Genomic DNA, 22,325 nt, shown 5'->3' on the forward strand with positions numbered 1-22,325 from the left:
TTTGTATCAACTTAAAGGCTATGTCCACCTTACAAACAATTCTTTTTTAATTGTGCCATTGGATCTGAAATGAAAAATGAAGCCACTTTGCAATGTCTTAAAAATGTCCTACTATTTTGTGTTTACAGCTACGATGCAGACCTATGCGTTCCAATAGTAACAGACTACAAAAACTGTGTAGTCATTTGCTGCAGTTGTACTCCCTTCCATCTGTCCCCATCTATCATAAATTTGGTAAGATAGCATTAGTAGAGGACGGGTGAAAGGTGGTCTGACTGCAGGATCATATCAGACTATACAGGGCTCTCACAACTGCGCCGTTAGGACACCACTTAACATGGACGTATTTTTACTTTTGTAAGACAAAACCAGGAGTGGGTCCAAAACAGGAGAAGGTGAAAATCTTTCGATTTCACTTTTTTTCCTGTGTATTTTCCATTCCTGGTTTTGGTTAAGATTTACTAATGAAAAATACTAACCAAAATACTCCCGTGTGAAAGTTGCCTTACTGTAATGAACCATGCAACAAACCGACTAATGCCCCGAATGATACTAGTGGTCCTAGTGACTAATTAAAACTAAACCAGAATAAGAAACAAGTCACGACCAGGTGTTTGAAAAAATACAAATAATCTTTATTAAAGTCAATTAGACACATGGAGACAACATATAACACTTAGACATAATAAAATGCCATGGACCCTCGAACACAAACGGAATCCGAACGTAAAAGCAGAGTAGCCCCCCAGAAGTAAAAATGGTCTGACAAAACCTATATATAGCTAAAGTGCATACATACATATTGATAAGCAGGTACTAGGCATGGTACGCTTTGCACAGATGAACACACAAATAAGTATAGAGAATATATATAAGGTACAATCTAAGTAAAAACGACATGTAAAGTAGTATACCTACACCTGCGTATAAGAGGATAAATAGGAGATCAAGACCAGGAGGGGGACCTCTGCTTAACCCAACGCGCGTTTCGCTGGTGCTTCGTCAGGGGTTGCAGGACAACTGTCCCGTACTGTAATCATGTTTTCAGTACGGGATAGTAGTTCCACGGAGAGGCAGGGACTCCTAACATCGTACATAACTATGATGCTAGGAGCCCGGCTCCCTGCACTGAGTTCGGTCAGGGACTTCCGGCCGAAATACGTCCGTCCATTACGGACGTTAATGTGCTCGTGTGTACCCAGCCTAAAAACGCTTTTTTTTCAAAATTATTTGTTTTTGTGTCTCCATATTTGAAGAGCCGTAAAGTTTTTATTTTTTCGCCGATGCGGTTGTATGAGGGCTTTTTTTTTTGCGGGAAGACTTGTAGTTTTTATTGGTACCATTTTGGAGTAGATGCGACTTTTTGATCACTTTTTATCACATTTTTTTAAAGTCAGTATTCACAGAAAACAGCAATTTTTCCATAGTTTTTTATTACATTTTTTACGGCGTTCACCGTGCGGGTTAAATAATGTAATAGATTTATAGTCGGGGTCGTTACGGACGCGGCGATACCAAATATGTGTAACTTTTTAACTTTATTTTGTTTTTTTAATAGTAAAGCATTTTGTAAGGGGAAAAGCTGGGTTTTTCATTTTTTTTCACATTTTTTTTAAAATTAACTTCATTAAACTTTTTTTTCACTTTTTTACTAGTCCCACTAGGGGACTATAATATGCGATTCTGCGATCGCATTTATAATACACCGCAATACTTTTGTATTGCAGTGTATTACTGCCTGTCCGTTTAACACGGACAGGCATCTGCTAGGTCATGCCTGCGGCATGATCTAGCAGGCATTCGCTCCAGGCAGACCTGGGGGCCTTTATTAGACCCCCGTCTGCCATTAGAGACACAGACACTCGGCGATCGTATCGCCGGGTGTCGGTGGGATGAGAGGGAGCTCCCTCTCTCCAAAACAACTCAGATGCGGTGCTCGCTATTGAGCACCTCATCTGAGGGGTTAAACGGGTGAGATCGATACTAATATCGATCTCACCCGGCAGAGCAGGGACGCTCCCAGCCCTCAGCTGCCTCTAGCAGCTGAGAGCAGGGAGATTTGACAGCTCCCTGCTCTGTTTACTTATTCCGATGCCGCGACGTAAAAAGTCTATGGCATCGGAATAAGGCCCGTTAGTGACCGACGTAGAAACACGATGGGCCGGTCACTAACGGGTTAAAAAAGAAAATTAAAAAACAAACATTCCTTTATAAATATAGTAATATATTAAGAGATATTGATTCACTGTATTTAAACGATATATATTGTGCTCCCACAAATATGAAAAATTGTAAATTCACTGAAGTGATAAATGAGTAAAATGTATAACTTTTATTTCATAGCTATCTAAAAACAGGGGTACAATCACCACTGTGAAAAGCCCAACCGTGTATTTTAAAAACGTATTAAACAAATAAATACTCCAAGTCCTAATTCGTTTGCGAATCCTCTATGACTGGGTATATACAGAGATATCAAACATGGAATCAGCGTTTGAACATTGGTGTGACAGTGGTTTAGACCCTAAAACACACCGGAGCCTGCAGTTAACCGCAGCTAAATCTCCTGATGTTAAGGATACACAACAATGCCACTGCCCCCTACGCAAAATTCCCTCACTTAACCCGACCCTACGCGTTTCTATACTTATCATCAGGGGTCTGTAGCTTGGTCAGTCTGGCCAGGATGCCAGCGATATTTCTTCAACAGCAGATATTCTACTGCACAACACGGAAGCATGCAGATATTGGAAGTGTCTTTACTTTTTTAATATAATGATTCATACTGCAGACCGAGTACACCTCTTCATCGTAACAGTATTCCCTAATGTCAGTGGCCTCCTTCAGCAGGATAATGCGGCCTGTCATACTGAAAAATTGTTGGCTTCCAAATTGCACAAATTTCAATCTGATGGAGCATTTGTTGGATGTACGGGAAAAACAAGTCAGGATTAATGGAGGCCTCACCTCACAACTTAAAGGACTTATTGGATCTGCTGCTAACATCTTGGTGCCAGATACTGCAGGACATCTTCAGACGTCTTGTGGAGTCCATACCTCGACAGGTCAGAGCTATTTTGGCGACACGAGGGGACCTACACTATATCAGGCAGGTGGTTTTAATGTTATGGCTGATCAGTGAATGTGTGGCTGATATCAGCAGCTCTTCCTATAAGCTGAACTTTTACTAATTGCGGACTTTGTGTTTAGTGTTTCTTTAGGTTTATTTAATCATAATGAACACTGGGCGTGATAAAATGTAATTGGCTTTTTCCATGACGAACCATAACTTTCATAGGACCAAGTGCACAACTTCATTGAATACACATCTCAATCATACAGTGCCAAAATGGTGCATACTTATGGGTGAATAGAATGACAATTTATTTGCACTATAATTGAGTGGAATGGCACACTTTTTTTCTTATATAAAGAAATAATACTCTCGAGAAGTTTTTATGAGGTTGTCATGGCACTAAAAAAGAAAAGACTAAGATCTTAGCTACTTAAGGAATTACAGTCTGTAATAGAATTATATTAAAACAAAAAAAATCATACAGTTAATCCTTTATGAGAGTGACAAGGGACCCAGCTGTGATGGGATTACTCATGCTCTGGGCTGCCATGTGACTATTAAAAACATCGATAGAAATAACATCATAACATGCTGAGATCTATTCTTCTCAAGACCTCTAGAACAAAGACCCCGATATACACTGTGGCAGACCACACATAAACACTCATTGCAAGCAACTTATTAACTCTGACAGACAGAGGGATCATTAATTACAACTGAACTATGAACACAAAGAACGATCACATTTTTATGTTTTCAAACTTTAAGGTAAAATATATTGTTTCACTTTAAATTTGTTATTATTTTTCACTCCATACCTACAGCTACAATAATCCCCAGAAAATACTGACATTGCTTGGAGCAAAAAAATTTAAAATTGAAATTATTTAAATCCACAAATTTTATTTCTCGCAAAATATACTTAAGCAGATTTATCAATATACACTCCTCAACATTGAAATTGCAACACCAAGAAGGAAAAGTTTTGGAATTGTGGAAATCACAAGTTAATGATATTCAAATGATAAATTTATTTAAAACAAAATATTTCAAACATCTTGATTTATTCAGTATCAAGTGTGAGCGCCACTCGCAGAAATACACACACTTACACGCCTTGTCATGCTATCAATAAGCTTATTATTGGTTGTCTGAGGAATGTTATGCCACGTTGAATGCACTTGGGCACGCAAATCATCAAGATTGGCTGCTGGCAGCACCCTTTTCTATTGTCGACCTATAATGTCCCAGATGTGCTCGATGGGAGACAAGTCTGCAGCCATGGTAGCATGTTTAGGCCATGCCAGATGCTCACAGTAGCACGGACAACATGCTGCCCTGTAAAAAAACAGCCTTTGGGACACTATGGAGAAATGGCCGTAACACTGGTTCCACCACCAGATCAATCTATCGCCGAACTGTTAGTGTACAAGAAACGAAGACTAGAGGGGTCCGTAGTCTACTGTACATAATGCATCCCCACACCATAATCCCGTGATTAGGAAGGCCTCTTCATGGTGTTGTCTACGTGGTCCAGACCAATCTCCGGGTATCATTGCGTCCAAGAGAAAAGCGGGACTTTTCGCTGAAGCGGATAGACCACCATTCCAGCCTCCATTGCCGTCTTGCTGTGCACCATGATAGCCTTTTAGAGTGGTGGCGTGTGGTCAATGAGACACCTGTAGATGGTGTCATGCAAACACCTTCTGATGGTTTGTGTTGACACTGGTTGCCGCCCTAGGCTTGGGATGGGACGTCCAATTTCACTTGCAGGACAGAATGGATCACAATGCGTCGTCCTTACAATTAGACGATCCCTCCGTGCAGAGGTTCACCTCCACACACCTCTTGCTGTCAATCCTGATCATTGTTGTTCTCCCAACCACGCAATGTTGAACGGTGCTGAAATCTCGGCCTAGACGCGTAGCGATCTGCCGGAGTGATAAAACAAGGTCCCTCAGTTCAAGGATTCTGTCCCTCTCAGTTTTTGACAAGTGGCGATAACTGGCACGTCGATGAACAGGAGGCATCACACAATCATCCCACACCACTTGATCCGATTTTTGAGGTTTCATGTGGCTAAAAAACTTTGCTTTCAACCTGGCTTTTATGCCCCTCACACATGCCACAGATTGGAGCTAGGTGCTTGAAAATGTGATAATTTGCAGATCTTAGCAACACCTGCTACTTCCTCTATTTGCATAACCTTTCGGCTTGCTCTTCTTGGTGTTGAAATTTCAATGTTGAGGAGTGTATTTACATTAAGTTTCTAAGTAAATTTATTGAAAGAGTTGTCATTCAGGCCGAATCCCATATTTGTGAAGACCCTGCACCAGTTTTTCTGACACAGATGAATGCGTGAAGAAAAGTGGCTAGCGATCCATTGTATTATCATTGGCTTTAATGTATCTGGAAACAAGCCACTGAGGTTTTTGTTATGTCAGCCTCAGACGCCCTATAAGTGATTGTCACATATACCCCCATTACAGCAAGCGATGGCCCATTACAGTGTGAGCCAGTCACAGATGACCCATAATAGTATGCCAGTCAAAGATGCACCCAAAATAGTATGTCAGCTACAGAGCTCCCCAAAATATGCATCACAGTGGCTCACTAGTTAGCACTGTTGCCTTGCACACTGAGGTCCTGGGTATGAATCCAACCAACACCTGCATGGAAATTTGTATGTTTTCCCTGTGTCTGCAAGGATTTTCTCTGGTTTTCTCCCACACAACAAAAACATATTAGTACGTTCATTTGCTTCCTATAAAACTGGTCCTAGTGTGTGTGTGTGTCAGTGATGGGAAAATTTGATTATTGTCCTTAGGAACTGATGTGTATGATGATAATCCTCGTACAGCGCTGCGGGCAGTGGTGTAACTACCGCTGTAGCGGCTGCTAAGGGTCCCACGGCATGACGGGGGCTGTGCCGCCCGCCAACATGCCCCCCATGCCCGGTGGCGCCGCCAGAAGCTGTTATGGCTACTACGGTGGTAGCGACGCCACTCGCGATGCCCGGACACTAACATTTATCAGCCGTGAGGTACAGACCCTCTCATGGCCAGTTGCGTCCCTAGCACCAGAGCAGGTACAAATACATGTATATAGCACGCAGGTACAAATACATGCATTAGCGCTGAATGCCACCTGACCATTCAGCGCCTTACAATGACGCTGATTGGCGGGGCAAAATGACTCTCCCCCGAAAATCAGCACCTTTCAACGACGCTAGCGGCACGATGACTGCATCTTTCAGCTCTAGCAGACCTGCTCAGAAGAGAGCAGATCTGCACTGCCTGTGTGAGAACGGGATCATGTGAGTATGTAAAGTTTTTTGTTTTTTTAATAATAAATCTGAGTGGTATTATCTACAGGGGGCTCTATCTACAGGGGAGTCTATATGTGGAGCACTATATACAGGGGGAGCTATAGCAGAGACACTACATACAGGAGTGGGCTATATGTGGAGCACTATCTATAGGGGGAGCTATTTGTAGGGCACTATCCATAGGGGGGCTATATGCGGGACACTATATACAGGGGTGGGTTACTTGTGGGGCACTATCTACAGGGGGGGCTATATGTAGAGCACTGTCTATAGGGGTGGTCTATATGTGGGACACTAAATACAGATATTGACAGTTATATTGACTAATAACAATTTTTTGTTTTGGGATCAATTTTACGTTCAATGCCAGGGGACCGCAATGGGCTTAAATATAGCACCTACGCACACAAATATCTATATGCGTTCTCTCGAGTAGGACCTCATCTATGTATCCCACCACTTTCAGCATGTGCTGAGGTGGTGGCGGTACATAGATAATGTCTTCCTTGTTTGGACGGGGGCATTAATAGAGCTGACTTGAGTTTCACGATTTTCTTAATACTATAGATTCGACTGTTAAATTTACTCTAGTTAGTTCGAAGACGACATTACAGTTTCTGGACGTCCTGGTGGAGTTAGATGGTACAAATTTCACAACAGATCTTTTTGTTTAACCGACTGACCGGAATAACCTATTACGGTATGAGAGCTCTCATCCAAGGGGTTTAATTAAATCTCTACCGGTTAGTCAATTATTATGTACTAAAAGAATTATAGACAAACCTGATAGACTTGTACCTGGCCTTGAGGGGTTGATCGAGAAGTTTAAAACTAGAGGTTATCCCAGTCGACTATTAGATCGACATAGACAAAGGGTAGAATCAATCCCTAGAACAGACCTGCTAAAAAATAGGAACCATAAGTCCCATGATAAACGTATTCCTTTTATTTCTACGTTATCACAAATGAGTTGTCAGATGCCTTCAAACGGTGGTGAAATTCCAACAAATGCCTATGTTCTCATATCGGAAACCACCAAATCTTAAGGGTAGGCTAGTAAAGTCAGATATGGGTCCCACTAAGGCTGGTCAACAAATGTGTCTATAACCCCCCAAAAAATGTTGTTTTCCGTGTCTTAGTTGTACGAATTGTACACTCATGTTGAAAGGGAACTTTTTTAAACATCCAGATACCTGTATCAGCAATTTCTGATTAACCACTTCCTCACATGTGATACAGTATTTGTTATATATATATATATATATATATATATACACACACACACTTCAATGTCCATGCCACCTGTTGTATGTGGGTGAAACATCACTTGATGTCAAGACCCATTTAAATCAGCACAGGTATACAATACGAAAGAAGAGGCTGGATAGTCCGGTTTCAAAGCATTTTACTTACCTAAGACATAATGAGCGGGATCTTAAATTCTGCATAATAGACCACATTCCCCCTCTTAGACGGGGAGGTAACCGGATTAAATTACTCAAGACACGAGAATTACAGTGGATCCATAGACTCAAGACTTTAAGACCATGTTGGTTAAATGTTGATTTCCCTTTGGGTAATGCTATATAAATGTCTCTCCACATATCGCTCTTAAGCCGTGCTAAATACAACATCAGTGGGGTCTTGATTTTATACTGTTTGTCTGATTTTAATTTTTCACTTCTCTGTTTATCTACAGATCATGATATTGAGAAACATGGATTAACTCACCAGAAGTGTAACCGGCTAATAATGATTGTTTTGTATTTTTCAATAAAAATTATATCTTGACATACTATGCTGTTATCTATATATGTCAGTGGTGTATACACCAAATATTATATACATTGTGTCTATTTAGGATTACGTGGGTGGAATTAGTAAGGACTAAGTAAGCAGGAGGACATTACGTCCCTTATACTTCCTTTATATTGGTTCTGGGTCATTGAAGACCATATCAAATGTAAAGTGGCAAACATATTTCTTCAGAGAAACCATGAGCTTCGAATAGTTCTTTCAATGGGACTTACTAAATAGCCCTTAGACGGATTGAGTGGGGAGGTCTATAGGCACCTATCCATATTATAAATATGAATAGTGTGCATTTTCCGTACCCGAGCATCTTTTGACTCTTCCTTCTTAATTGAGGGGTGAGTCTATGGTGCGCTCCTGTGGAAGTCTATGTATGCATATTGGCTCAAGAAGCATGACTTTGGTTGCACACATCCACATTAAAAGATTAGGTTGCCTTCCTACACGATGGAGATATATATATATATATATATATATATATATATATATATATATATATATATATATATATATATATATATATGGGTTGCATTGCGGGTTAAAAGGTGCATATTTTGGTCTTATTTGTGGAAATTTTCTAGATCGTGCTCTGGGATTTGGTACTGTAAATTTTATAATTACAGCCTGCACCGTATTTCCCTGCGTTCCCCTTACATTTCCCATGCCATTCGGCATTTAGCGATATTAACGGCCGGTTCCCATTTGCCCACATCCAGTGTGGCGATTCAGACACATTTTTTGCATTAGCGCATGAGTGGACATGCGCAATAGGGTGATACACTTCTGACATATTTAGTCCCGTGGGCATGCGCAGTAGCGCACAAGGGACGCCGTGAATAGCGCAGCTGTATTGAATCTCTATGGCCGGTATCATCATGGTGAGTGTCTCCATATGTAACTCCTTATTTACTCATAGGTGTTGTTTATGTCTAATTGTGTAAAATCACGGATATACACTACCGTTCAAAAGTTTAGGGTCACTTAGAAATTTCCTTATTTTTGCAAGAAAAGCACAGTTTTTTTTCAAGGAAGATAACATTAAATTAATCAGAAATTCACTCTGTACATTGTTAATGTGCTAAATTACTATTCTAGCTGCAAACGTTTGGTTTTTAATGCAATATCTACATAGGTGTATAGAAGCCCATTTCCAGTAACCATCACTCCAGTGTTCTAATGGTACAGTGTGTTTGCTAACTGTGTTAGAAGGCTAATGGATGATTAGAAAACACTTGAAAACACTTGTGCAATTATGTTAGCACCGCTGTAAACAGTTTTGCTGTTTAGAGGAGCTATAAAACGGACCTTCCTTTGAGCTAGTTGAGAATCTGGAGCATTACATTTGTGGGTTCGTTTAAACTCTCAAAACGGCTAGAAAAAGAGAGCTTTCATGTGAAACTCGACAGTCTATTCTTGTTCTTAGAAATGAAGGCTATTCCATGCGAGAAATTGCCAAGAAACTGAAGATTTCCTACAACGGTGTGTACTACTCCCTTCAGAGGACAGCACAAACAGGCTCTAACCAGAGTAAAAAGAGAAGTGGGAGGCCCCGATGCACAACTGAGCAACAGAGTCTCTAGTTTGAGAAATAGACGCCTCACAGGTCCTCAACCGGCAGCTTCATTGAATAGTACCCGCAAAACGCCAGTGTCAACGTCTACAGTGAAGAGGCGACTCCGGGATGCTGGCCTTTAGGGCAGAGTGGCAAAGAAAAAGCCATATCTGAGACTGGCTAATAAAAGGAAAAGATTAATATGGGCAAAAGCACACAGACATTGGACAGAGGAAGATTGGAAAAAAGTGTTATGGACAGACGAATCGAAGTTTGAGGTGCTTGGATCACACAGAAGAACATTTGTGAGACGCAGAACAACTGAAAAGATGCCTCAAGAGTGCCTGACGCCATCTGTCAAGCATGGTGGAGGTAATGTGATGGTCTGGGGTTGCTTTGGTGCTGGTAAAGTGGGAGATTTGTACAAGGTAAAAGGGATTTTGAATAAAGGAAGGCTATCACTCCATTTTGCAACTCCATGCCATACCCTGTGGACAGTGCTTGATTGGAGCCAATTTCTTCCTACAACAGGACAATGACCCAAGGCACACCTCCAAATTATGCAAGAACTATTTAGGGAAGAAGCAGGCAGCTGGTATTCTATCTGTAATGGAGTGGCCAGCGCAGTCACCAGATCTCAACCTCATAGAGCTGTTGTGGGAGCAGCTTGACCGTATGGTAGGCAAGAAGTGCCCATCAAGCCAATCCAACTTGTGGGAGGGGCTTCTGGAAGCATGGGGTGAAATTTTTGTCCCGATTACCTCAGCAAATTAACAGCTAGAATGCCAAAGGTCTGCAATGCTGTAATTGTGCAAATGTAGCATTCTTTGACGAAAGCAAAGTTTGAAGGAGAAAATTATTATTTGAAATAAAAATAATTATATCTAACCTTGTCAATGTCTTGACTGTATTTTCTAGTCATTTTGCAACTCATTTGATAAATATAAGTGTGAGTTTTCATGGAAAACACAAAATTGTCTGGGTGACCCCAAACTTTTGAACGGTAGTGTACACTATGCTATTTACAAATCGAAGCCTGTATATGTTACATGCATTATCTGTATCACTATTTTATGATGTATTTGCTATTTGCCATTTTTACGGTTTATGGTCAATTATCACTTGATGTAAGCACTTCCTTCTTGATTGAAGTTCCTCTATATATACACACACGCTGTTAAAACATGTATTCACTAGCTTGAGAAAGGCTCTATTAAAGAGCTGAAACGGTGCAATTTTTGACTCTTGGACTAAAGCACTTTTTCTATTTTTGCTACATCTCTGGAGTGCTGCCTGATTTTTGGAAATAAATATATACAGGGGGAGCTATATGTAAGGCACTATCTACAGAAGTGGGCTATATGTGGAGCACTATCTGTAGGGGAAGCTATATGTAGGGCAGCACGGTGGCTCAGTGGTTAGAACTATTGCCTTGCAACTCTGGAGTCCATATATGGGCACTATCTACAGGGGGCTCTTTGTGGGGAACTATCTACAAGGGCTTCTATGTATGGCATTATCTACAAAGGCTCTATGGGGTCACTATCTACAGGGGGGTTATGGGGTCACTATCTACAGGGGGGTTATGGGAGCACTATCTAAAGGGTGCACGGTGTGTGTGTGTGTGTGGGACAGTTTATGGTACTATTATAATCAGGGACACAGTGTATGGTGCTATTACAGTTAGAGGTGCAGTGTATGGCGCTATTATATTTAGAGGTGTTGAGAATTTTATCTTCGTTTATAGGTGTAGAAATGTTTGAAAAGTGAGAAGCTGAAGACATCGGAGCGGCAAACTGCAGAAATGGGTTGTGGCCGGGAGAAATCCATCATAGAGGTATGGACCGGATGGAGAAAGTAAAAAAGAACTAGAATCTGAGACGTCACCGGTGACGGTGCCACTTAATGAAAATTTTTATTCTGACACTAATCAGTAATGTAGTCACTGTATGAACTGCAGCGAGTTGATGGGTGGTTTGATTTTGATATGATTTTTTGCGCACTATATACAAGGGGGGGAGCAGGGTGGCACTATATACTAGGGTGGCTGTGTGGCATTATATACAGGAGGCTGTGTGGCACTATACACAGAGGGGAGCTGTGTGGCACAATATACAAGGGCCTTGTGGCACTACTAAGGGGGTGCTGTGTGGCACTACTAAGGGGGCGGGGAGTGACACTACTAAGGGGGGACAGTGGCACTATCTACTAGGAGGGCTGTGTGGCACTATTTACATGGGGAAGGCTGTGAAGCTATCTACAGCGGGCTGCGTGTGGCGCAATCTACAGGGGTCTGTGTGTGACAATATCTACTAAGGGGGAGCTGTGTGGCACTATATACAAGGGAGGGGGCTGTGTGGCACTATATACAGGGAGGCTTTATGGTGATATCTACAGGGGGCTGTATTGCACTATCTGAAAGTGGGGGGCACTATCTACAAATGGGGTGTGACACTGTCTACGGGGGGGGGGGGCATATAGCACTGTCTACAGAGGGGCCGCATGGCACAATCTTGAGGGGGGCTGCGTGTGGCACCTGGGAGGGGCCCAGTCAAAAGTTTGTTATGGGGCCCAGTCTTTCCTAGTTACACCCCTGGATGCGGGATATATTAGTGCTATATAAGCAACATGAATAAATAAATAAAATACTATGCTAGCCACAGGTGCAGTCAAAATACTATGTTAGCCTCAGATGCCTCAAAAATACTTTGCCACAAATACCAGCCCAACCTCAACTTTCCGCTGAAGGTGCCGGTGGTGCTGTTATATCTAGCTCTTGTTTACTTACTTATCAGTAGACTATAAAGGGTTTATGCGGGAGCTTGATGTCATAATGTCACGCCTGCACAGTCTTACCACCTGCCATGGCCAAGCATTGTGGAAAATATCTGAAGTTTGGTTTGCTTCTTGATTCCCTTGGAAGGTGTTAAACACGATGAAGACCCTTATCTACCTTGACTCATGTTAGCAACAGTGTGAAGGAAATATTAGAGACTGTTGGCCATAAAGGGTGAGTACACATCTATAAGATGAGGAAATATTTTTACCCCATCTTTAAAAACAGCCCGGCCAGATGCGAATGACAGACCCAGATTGTTCTGCCTGAAATTAATAGGCACAGCTCAAGTGACTTGTATTTATAATTCCTCAGGAATCAATAGGACTGAAAAAAAAATAAAATAGAGAACTACAGTACTTTAAATGACATGTTGGTATTAGCCTTCTTAGACTTTGTAAATTATCTTTTTGTCAAATATTGATTGCTGAAGGATGACTTAGTAATTTTTCATTGATGTTTTTATATTTGCTTAGCTTCTATGTTGCAGATATGTGTTTAGGCATTTGTTGTTGCAACTGGGGAGTCAGATGAAAGTTGTACTTGTTTATCTCAAGACCGTAAACAGGTCAAGCTTTGGAAGTAGCCAATCTGATGTGTGAGGTAAAGGTAACATCATCATTGGATGGCTTGATAAGGACCCCATCCAATGCGCTTCGCAGTGAGGATGGAGCCTTCAGGCCCTGTTCACGCTGAGGTTTTTTTAGCGCTTTTTTTGACACAGAAACCACGTCGGAAACCGCGCCAAAACACGGCCGAAAATGCCTCCTATTGATTTCAATGGGAGGCAGAGGAAAAAGACGCGACACGCCCTATCTTCGGGTGTTTCTGTCTCTGACCTACAATTTACATGAATGGGAGGCAGAGAAAGCGGTTTTCGCTGCGTGTTTTGCCCACGGCGCTCAATTGCCGCGGCTGATAAACGCGGGTATTTTGAGGCAGATTTTTCCACCTGCAAATAAACTCAGTGTGAACAGGGCCTAACAGATTATTATGTAAACAACTCCTTGCTCTTGGCTATGAGCAGAGAACTGCTTAAAATCTACATAAAACAGACATGGATATAGCTGAGGGATGAATAATTATCCTCACACCTTAATTAACCCTCTAATATACATGTAATATATATTGTGTGTGGTTGAAGTGCCCACATTGCTTAGATTTATTTGATATTTGTACACTGCCGCTTTAACTATGGGCAATTAAGTATTAGGGCATACGGACGTCAGAGATTGGGGTTCTACTTGGGACCCTCCCTCTATGTACCGAAGGGGAGAGTGGATCTGTGAGAGCGGTTCCCGCTCTGAGGGACCCAGTGCATAATTGCATTAAATGGATGGCCATTTTTCAATTTCCGACATGTAGCGGCTGGTGCAGGGCAAATGTGTGGCTGACTGCTGCTTCACCCGGCAACAACAGCTGATCGCGGCGGGTGAGATAAGCCAGATCTTCAGCGATGAGATGGCTTCTCTATGAAAAGGGGTTTTTCCGTTTATAGCTTTGCTTGAGATTGAAAAGGGAAGTCAAGAATACATCACAACTTTTTCTTCAGTATGGGTATTTTTGCTCTGCTAAGAAATAAAACCCCACCGAACTGAAGTCTAGTATGAGGCTGATTGTACAGTCACCATACCCAGTGTTTTCTGCCTGTCACAAACTGTGCTGATCGCGTTGTTACTCACCTCTCCGCATTCTCGCATCATTCTCTTTTCTTCTAACGGCGGTTGCACCGTGGTGCTAGGCTGTGCGCGACTGGTGTCAAAGAATATAATTTTAACCTTTTGACATTCATAGTCTAAACTATGCTTCTTCATTTTCCTTGGGCTTGTGATCACACCATTTGTTTTATCACAACAACGGTTAACCTTGCTGCAACTCCATCACCCAGGTTTTCAAGGCTACTTGAGGGATCTTCCCTCTTCACTCCTTGCCAGAGCAATTTAGTTCAGTTGGTTCTTATGGGGTCTAGTGTTACTTCTATTTGGATTTCCAGATAATGACCTGTCTTGATTCCTGACTGCATCTATTGTCTGCTGCATGCCCTGACCTTCTGCCAGTCTTACTGTATTGACCAAACTCAGCCTGCCATGACCTTTGCCCATCTGACAACATCTTCTGCCTGCTTTTTTGTTCCCACTACTTGGATATATCTGCTCCTACGTCGGCTGTTGCTATCAGAGACTACTCCAGGGGTAGCGACCATTTCTCTGCAGCAAAGTCCAGATCCCTGTGTAGTGGTTAAAGGATGAATACCAGGGATTTCCTTAGACTACGCTGTTGGGTTTTGCCTAAGCCTATCCAAAGCAACCCAGGGGGTCCACATCTACCCATACAGGTGTGTGACACTGCCCATTTAGAGAAATATTATTACTCTAGTCTCCAGCCCCCCCCCCCCATCCCCGTGGAAAACAAGATCCTTGCATACTTTTTGAAAGCTAAGCAGATAATCCAATTTATTAGCCTAATACATGTCTAAACACTAGAGAAAATATGAGTTATCTTTTATAGTGTTGAACTGCTGTCATGTTTTAATTTAAATATGATCTCAAAATCTTAAAACAATAATCTTAACAAAGTCTCAGTTTCAAAACCATCTGACTTTAGAACCAACCATGTTTGAGAATTTAATCAGTAGAAAACAAATAGAAACTGTTGTAAGCCAATTTGATTTCAGAAATAGAAGTTGGCATTTAATAATATAACAAGCCTTTTTACGCACTAATCCAAGTTAAAGTACATAGGATTTTATCAGCTCATTTACTGCATTAAGAGATTAATGTCTTAGGATTTGTAAGAAAAAGGTGCACAATGTTTATACTTAAATAATCTCCCAACTTCATGAGATTCAGTCATGCTATAATGAACAGCCTAAAGCTATTTACCTAAAACTTGTTTCCAGTAATTTGAGAATTAGTAGCCAGAACTCGCAAAAAACATCTTCAATATCTTTTGTCACTGAAATTTAAAATTAAATGGATTTCTGGGACTAAAGCTGGCCTACACAAGAAATATTGATTGATTTAGACCATCCCCTGCTGACTGTTGCCGGCTTTTCATGACACTAAGGGCTGATTCAGAAGTGCGTGTGCTTTTCGCGCAGCCGCCATCATTATGACACGCCATTCGGATGTTTGTAAACAGAAAAGCACGTGGTGCTTTTCTGTTTACATTCATCCTTTTCGCGCAGCCGCCATCATTATGACACGCCATTCGGATGTTTGTAAACAGAAAAGCACGTGGTGCTTTTCTGTTTACATTCATCCTTTTGACAGCTGGTGCGCGAAACAGGCAGTTCGCATGGAAGTGCTTCCGTGCGACCTGCGTGGTTTTCACGCACCCATTGACTTCAATGGGTGCATGATGCGCGGAGATATTGACCATGTCGCGCTTTTTGCGCAGCGGACAAACGCTGCGCAAAAAGTACGGACTGTCTGTACTGCCCCATAGACTTGTATTGGTCTGTGCGTGGCGCGTGAAAACCACGCGGCCCGCATGGACGCAATACACGTTCGTGTGAATCCACCCTAACCAGCATCACCGATTTTGACTGAAGAGAGATATCTGTGGAAAAGTTCATCTTTTTTTCGACTGTTGTTGGGTGCAGTTGTTGGAAAGTCAATCGTGTCAAATTACAGATCTGAATAGAAGCCCAGACCAGGCCACAGATCAAGGCAAAGATGAATCTGCAATTTTTTCTTTTAATTTATGGCGTTGACATCCAAAACGACAACCTCACACACCAACCATCAATGTGCCAAGTTGTTCATAAAACATCCACCTGAAATCAGTAATGTATGGCTAGCTTTAGTTTACACTTTGTAATATATTTTAATTCTCTCCCAAAAGCAGATCTTGGATAACGCAGCACTTCCTCGTTGAATTATATATTTCATTCACAGACCAGAAGCATATGTTTCTAAATCCTAGTCCAGGTCTAACATCAAATATACTTTCCAGTCATATTCATTTCCCTTTGCACTCCCAATTGTCTCCCAAAACTAGAATCTTACCTCACTGATAATCAATGGTGCCAATGCTATTTAACCAATGCATTGGTAGAGGAAAACATGGATACTGCTTTTCTGGTGTTTAGTATCAAACTGCATAGCACTATGTGGACCCAGGTAATTCACCAGTCTGTTTCTGATACTGTCATATAACTAGCAATATGCTCCTCATTCAATAGAGATTAGCAAATTCCTCCATAGTTTGGGTCAGGTATATTAGTACACACAATCAAGGCCGGAACGAAGAATAGGCAGATTAGGCGGCTTCCTATGGTGCCATTAAAGAAGACATGTGACTAGGTCGTATAAGTTTACCTGGTTTACGGACTTGAATAGCGCTGTCTCGCTGATTCCAGTGCCGTTTCTTTTTTCCTGGATCCTGTCCTGTTCCATATATGTGGCCCACTGTTGTGTTGGCTCCCTATATTCTAATTTTCTGTAGTTAGCCAACAGGGCGTGAACTACCCTTAATCTATCTCATGCAGATTGGTCAGCATCAGAGGCCGGGAAGCCAGCTCCACCCCGTTGTCTAACTACTCCAAATTAGAATATAGGGAGCCAACACAACAGTGGGCCATATCTAGGGAACGGGAGGGAGGGGAGGTCCAGGACAAAAAAAATAAACAGTGCTGGAATCAGTGAGACAGTCCTCTTTACGTGAAGGGTATAATTTATAAATTATTAAGAAACAACAACTGCCTTTAAATTCCTTTCAACAGTCAATCGGCTGATAATGCTGTACCACAGCTGAGCGGATAAAAGTGTTGTACCACACAACCGTACATATATAAATAGACGCTACACACATGGACAAAACATGCATGTTCAGATTTAAATTACAGGATGGATCATGGACGATAGCGGTCAGCTGAACAATTGTCCATTCAACAGCGATCCTGCTGAATTTCAGGGACTGAGAGGCAAATTCCCCTCCGTCCCTGTTCTGCTTTGTGCACCAAAAGAGCTTGTTCAGCCCCTGCATACAGCATAGACTCGTTTGCATAAATAAGATGGGATAAAATAATAGATTTAGTTACTATATACTGGTAAATCTAATGAATAACAATATGAAAGGTGAAACAGAAACCAGGATTTGCCACATGCTATATGGCAGTAGTTTGTGCCAAGGTCTATGAATGTCTAATTGCCTCCTATATACAGTGGTGCCTAAAAGTTTGAACTCTTCAGGTTTTTTCTATATTTCTGCATAAATCTGACCTAAAACTACATCAGATTTTCACACAAGTCCTAAAAGTAGATAAAGAGAACCAAATCAAACAAATGAGTCAAAAATATTAGACTTGGGGGTTTATTTATTGAGGAAAATTATCTAATATCTATTTGTGAGTAGCATAAGTATGTGAACCTTTTCTTTCAGTATCTGGTGTGACCGTTTCCAGTAATTGTTAATTAGGCCTGCACATCGATTTGGAGTAATTTTAGCTCATTTGTCCTAAAAAGTGTTTAAAACAGTTGAATAGTAAATTTGCCCCAATGTGCTAGTCTGGACTTCAGATTGTGTAGATCAGAGAGCATTGACTAGTATACTGACAACTGTATACATTTCTAAGCTAAGAGCAGAACTAGCTGTGTAGGGGAATTCAAGACAGTACTTATTCACTGACAGAAAAAAAATATATTGAAAATGGTGAGGAATTGAAACACAAAGTATATGAGAAAGTTGTATAACTCTTAATTTGTACAGTGATTAAGCATTATATGTATTAAACTGGAAAACCGCTTTATAAGGGTTTTCCCAGAATCATAAATTATCACCAATCCTCAGGACTGGTGACAATTCTCTGATAGATGGGGTCCCCCACTGAAAATGAAAATGGGAGGACCCGAACCCCTCGTTCCTTTCAACTGCTCGACCACAGTGAGGAGGACATTAAATGGAGCAGTGGTCAAGCATGCGTGCTGACGCTCCATTTAAAGTCTGTGGGAATGACAGAAACAGCCGAGTACGGGGGGTGCAAAGAGGAAACTCAGGATTGTTGGTGTCCCCGCTGCGCGGCCCCCAACAATCAGAAAATTATCACCTATCCTTTCAACAGGTGTTAATTTATGATTCTGGGCAAACCCCTTTAAGGCAGCAGAGCTGATCACAAGCATTTAGAGTTTTCCTGCAGCATAACTGTGCAGAGGAAGCATGTCCCTACTGTAATAAATCCTCACTTGTGTTGAGTTCTTCAGCACATAGTGAGTCAGAAGGATGCCTCCCCTATCCCCTGTCAGTGATTGACAGCCTTCCCATTGACAGGTGAGGGAGGCAAGTTCCGAAAGAACTATAAACGCTTTAGTGTCTCCTGCTCTTTCGCATGCTGCTCTCAGATCTCGCAGCGTGTTCAGCCTGTCATGTCTGCTTTAAACACAAACCACCAAATAAATCATATAATGCAATCTAAACAACATAAACACTTTCTAACTAGGTAAAAACTCCTACTTGTCTATCACAGACAATACATATAAGTCTATATGAGGAATGTTGTGTTGAATTCAGAAATGTTGTAGTCAAAAAAGTTTACCAGAGGTAAATCCCCTTTTACCTTAAGTGCCTTGTAAGTTTAAGTTGAACAGTGTTCCAATTATGGGTGACACGATTTTCACTCTAGAACATTTTGTAATATTTTGGTTGCAGGCAATGGACATCATGACGCCTATTTCCTTTTTCTATCGATTTAAGTAGTATGTTCTGCCACAACTTCACAGCACACAAAACAAAACTGCAATTCACTAAAATAGATCAGTATATATAATTTTGGTTGCACTCAGCTACCACAGTTAACAAAAAATTGTGGAATAACATCAATCTCATTATTTATAAAGACATTATTTCACTTTAATATATCTCTTGATCCGAATATAATTTATTTTTTCGATAAAAGCATATATCTCTCCAAGAAGGGTCGTTTTTTCTTAAAGAGGTTGTCAGAACTCGGGTCACAGTATAGAGGCCGGGGTGCAGTATTGCAGCTCTGCTCCTATTTAAGTGAATAAGAGCAGAGCTGCAGTACTACAGCACGGCCGCTATACCGTGACAGGAGCCTTCTGCTTCCGTCACCGACCACTGCATAGCTTCCGGCACCCGGAGTAGTTGATCGTGTGGGATCCGGGTATCGGACCCCCCCCCCCCCCCCCCGATTATATACTCTGGTGGATAGGTCATCAGTATAAAAAAACAGCCCTGAGCCTGGATAACCCCTTTAACTCTTTTCATACAAGTCATTTGTTCAGGTGATAGTGTCAATGACTAACAACTATGAGGACAGTATATATACATACGGAGAGAGAGATTTGTAACACAATTTTTTGTAAAAAAAATTCTACTTTTTAACAAAGAATATGAATTTGATAATTTTAATTGTTTTTGCTACATATAATATGGTTTTGTCACTCACATAATCATGTTTGAGGCGCAGAAATAGCTATAGACGTACTGATTAACGTTAACAATCAGAACAATTTTATGATTTTTAACGTAATGGTCTATGGTACTAAAACCATTTTTTTTTTTTAAAACCATATTCTGGGTAATTAGTGCATGTGGGCAACGCAAATATTTCTGACACAACAAATTTGTTCATATTACGGATAATGTATTTTTGTGTATTTTGCGTGTATTTTGTGAATATCTTTTGTAGTCAATGTAGTCTGCACAGTATTCGACTCTGGCTTTGGATTTTTCGCTGGGAGGGGGGCAGAAAGAGTAGTTAAGTGTCACAGATACCCATCTGACAGGGCTATGGTCTGACATAGTAACTAACATCAGTCCACGTCGTAGCACTATCTTTCATCAATGTGGTAATACTGTCTATTACAAAGTAATATGGGGCCATCTCTGATCATAGAGATAAGTTGTCACCTTGTGTCGGTCAAACAGATGAGTGCAAGAACAGTAAACTTCATATAATCAGCCCAAAACAATTGATACAAGGAAGGAACAGAATGGAGACCAGGATCAAAGGCACTAAATCAATAAACCCCATAGACTTGCCACAAAATCATGAAACAAAACCGGGGAACAATAAGCACATACAAGAGACTTTGCCTCATCGGTCTTCTACGAAGGAGCAATAAGGAAGGAGCTCTATCACAAGTGCTTTGGTCATTGGCAAATCAGCATCTCATAGGGCCCACATTATATTTCTGACCCTGGCATGGCTTGTCTGAAGCCACAAACTACATAACATATGGTTTTACAAAGTCATCATTTATAGTTCAATGTCATTTATCTGCTAGTGCTGGAAAAGAAACATGTTATCAATAATGACTAAGCATCAAAATTATAACAAGTGATTAAATAGCTGAGCAGCACAATCTTATCTAGAGAAACGTAATCTTAAGGAATTATGTACAGTATATTCTTCCAAGAATATGCGATTTATGTTCATTATGTCATAAAGCGGATTTAAGAGGGTTGAGATAATACACATGTATCACTTGGTCAAGAAACATAAATAATCACATCCTGTATATCGGCAATATTGTGGAGCAAACAGGTTGCTCTATTGACTGTAGGCTTTAATGCTTTCACATTTACTTAAACCTTAAAGGCTATGGACACCTTTGAAAGGCATTTTATTTATTTATTTTTTAATAAAAAGGTGTATCGGTATGTTTGGTGCAACTTTACAAATACTTTTTATTACAATTTTTTTTACACTTTTAGATACAGCTGCTCTGTATTCTTTACACAGAGCAGCTGTATCTATCGCTATTCACTGAATCCGTCAGTCCCACGGACCTGACTGGTTCAGTAACAAATTGTCCTGCATGTCTCTGACACGCAGGATCCACCTGTAATCTATCACATCTAAGTTATGAACTTAAATGTGATAGTTTACAGGTGGATCCTGCGTGTCAGAGACCAGCACTGGAACCGTCAGGTCCGCGGGTCTGACAGATTCAGTGAATAGCTCTAGATACAGCTGCTCTGTATAGAGAATACAGAGCAGCTGTATCTAAAAAAGTAAAACACATTTTTAATAAAAAGTATTTGTAAAAATGCACCAAACACAAGGACTAACCTTTTTATAAAAAAAATAAATAATAAATTCTCTTTCAAAGGTGTCCACAGCCTTTAAAAAGATGCATGCAATACAATGGGTACATATATATATATATATATATATATATATATATATATATATATATATATATAAAATAATAATAATAATAATCTTTATTTATATAGTGCCAACATATTCCACAGCACTTTACAATTCAGAGGGAACATGTACAAACAATAGTGACAAAACGAATTAATAATTCAAACAAGAGGAGTGAGGACCCTGCTCACAAGAGCTTACAATCTATGAGGAAATAGGGGTAACACAAAATGTAAACAGTGCTTGTTTTGTACAATGGTCAGCCATCATTTATAAGCATGCACATAAAGCTGCATGAGCTGGTCACCAGCCAGTATCTGTGTGTGACAGACAAAAAGGGCATTAGGGTGCAAGGAATGCAAGGGATACTGTTACATGAAGGGATCAGGTATTGAGGAATACTGTAGTAGAGGGTGCCATAAAACAATAGAGTCCGATTAGGGAATATGATAGTCCAGTCCAAAAAGATGTGTTTTCTGGGCACGCTTAAAACTGTGGATGTTGGGAATTAATCTAGTTGGCCACAGTAACACATTCCAGAGGACTGGTGCAGCATGAGAGAAGTCTTGGTGTCAGGAGTGGGAAGCTCGGATCGTGGAGGAT

General features: G+C 40.9%; 1 long non-coding RNA gene across 1 annotated transcript in view; it reads right to left on the reverse strand.

Moving 5' to 3' along the window:
* Positions 1-22,325, reverse strand: part of LOC142760020 (uncharacterized) — a 521,651-nt gene that overhangs the window by 71,991 nt on the left and 427,335 nt on the right. The window lies entirely within an intron of this gene.

The sequence above is a fragment of the Rhinoderma darwinii genome, chromosome 4, assembly GCF_050947455.1.
Source record: "Rhinoderma darwinii isolate aRhiDar2 chromosome 4, aRhiDar2.hap1, whole genome shotgun sequence".
NCBI classification, from domain to species: Eukaryota; Metazoa; Chordata; class Amphibia; order Anura; family Rhinodermatidae; genus Rhinoderma; species Rhinoderma darwinii.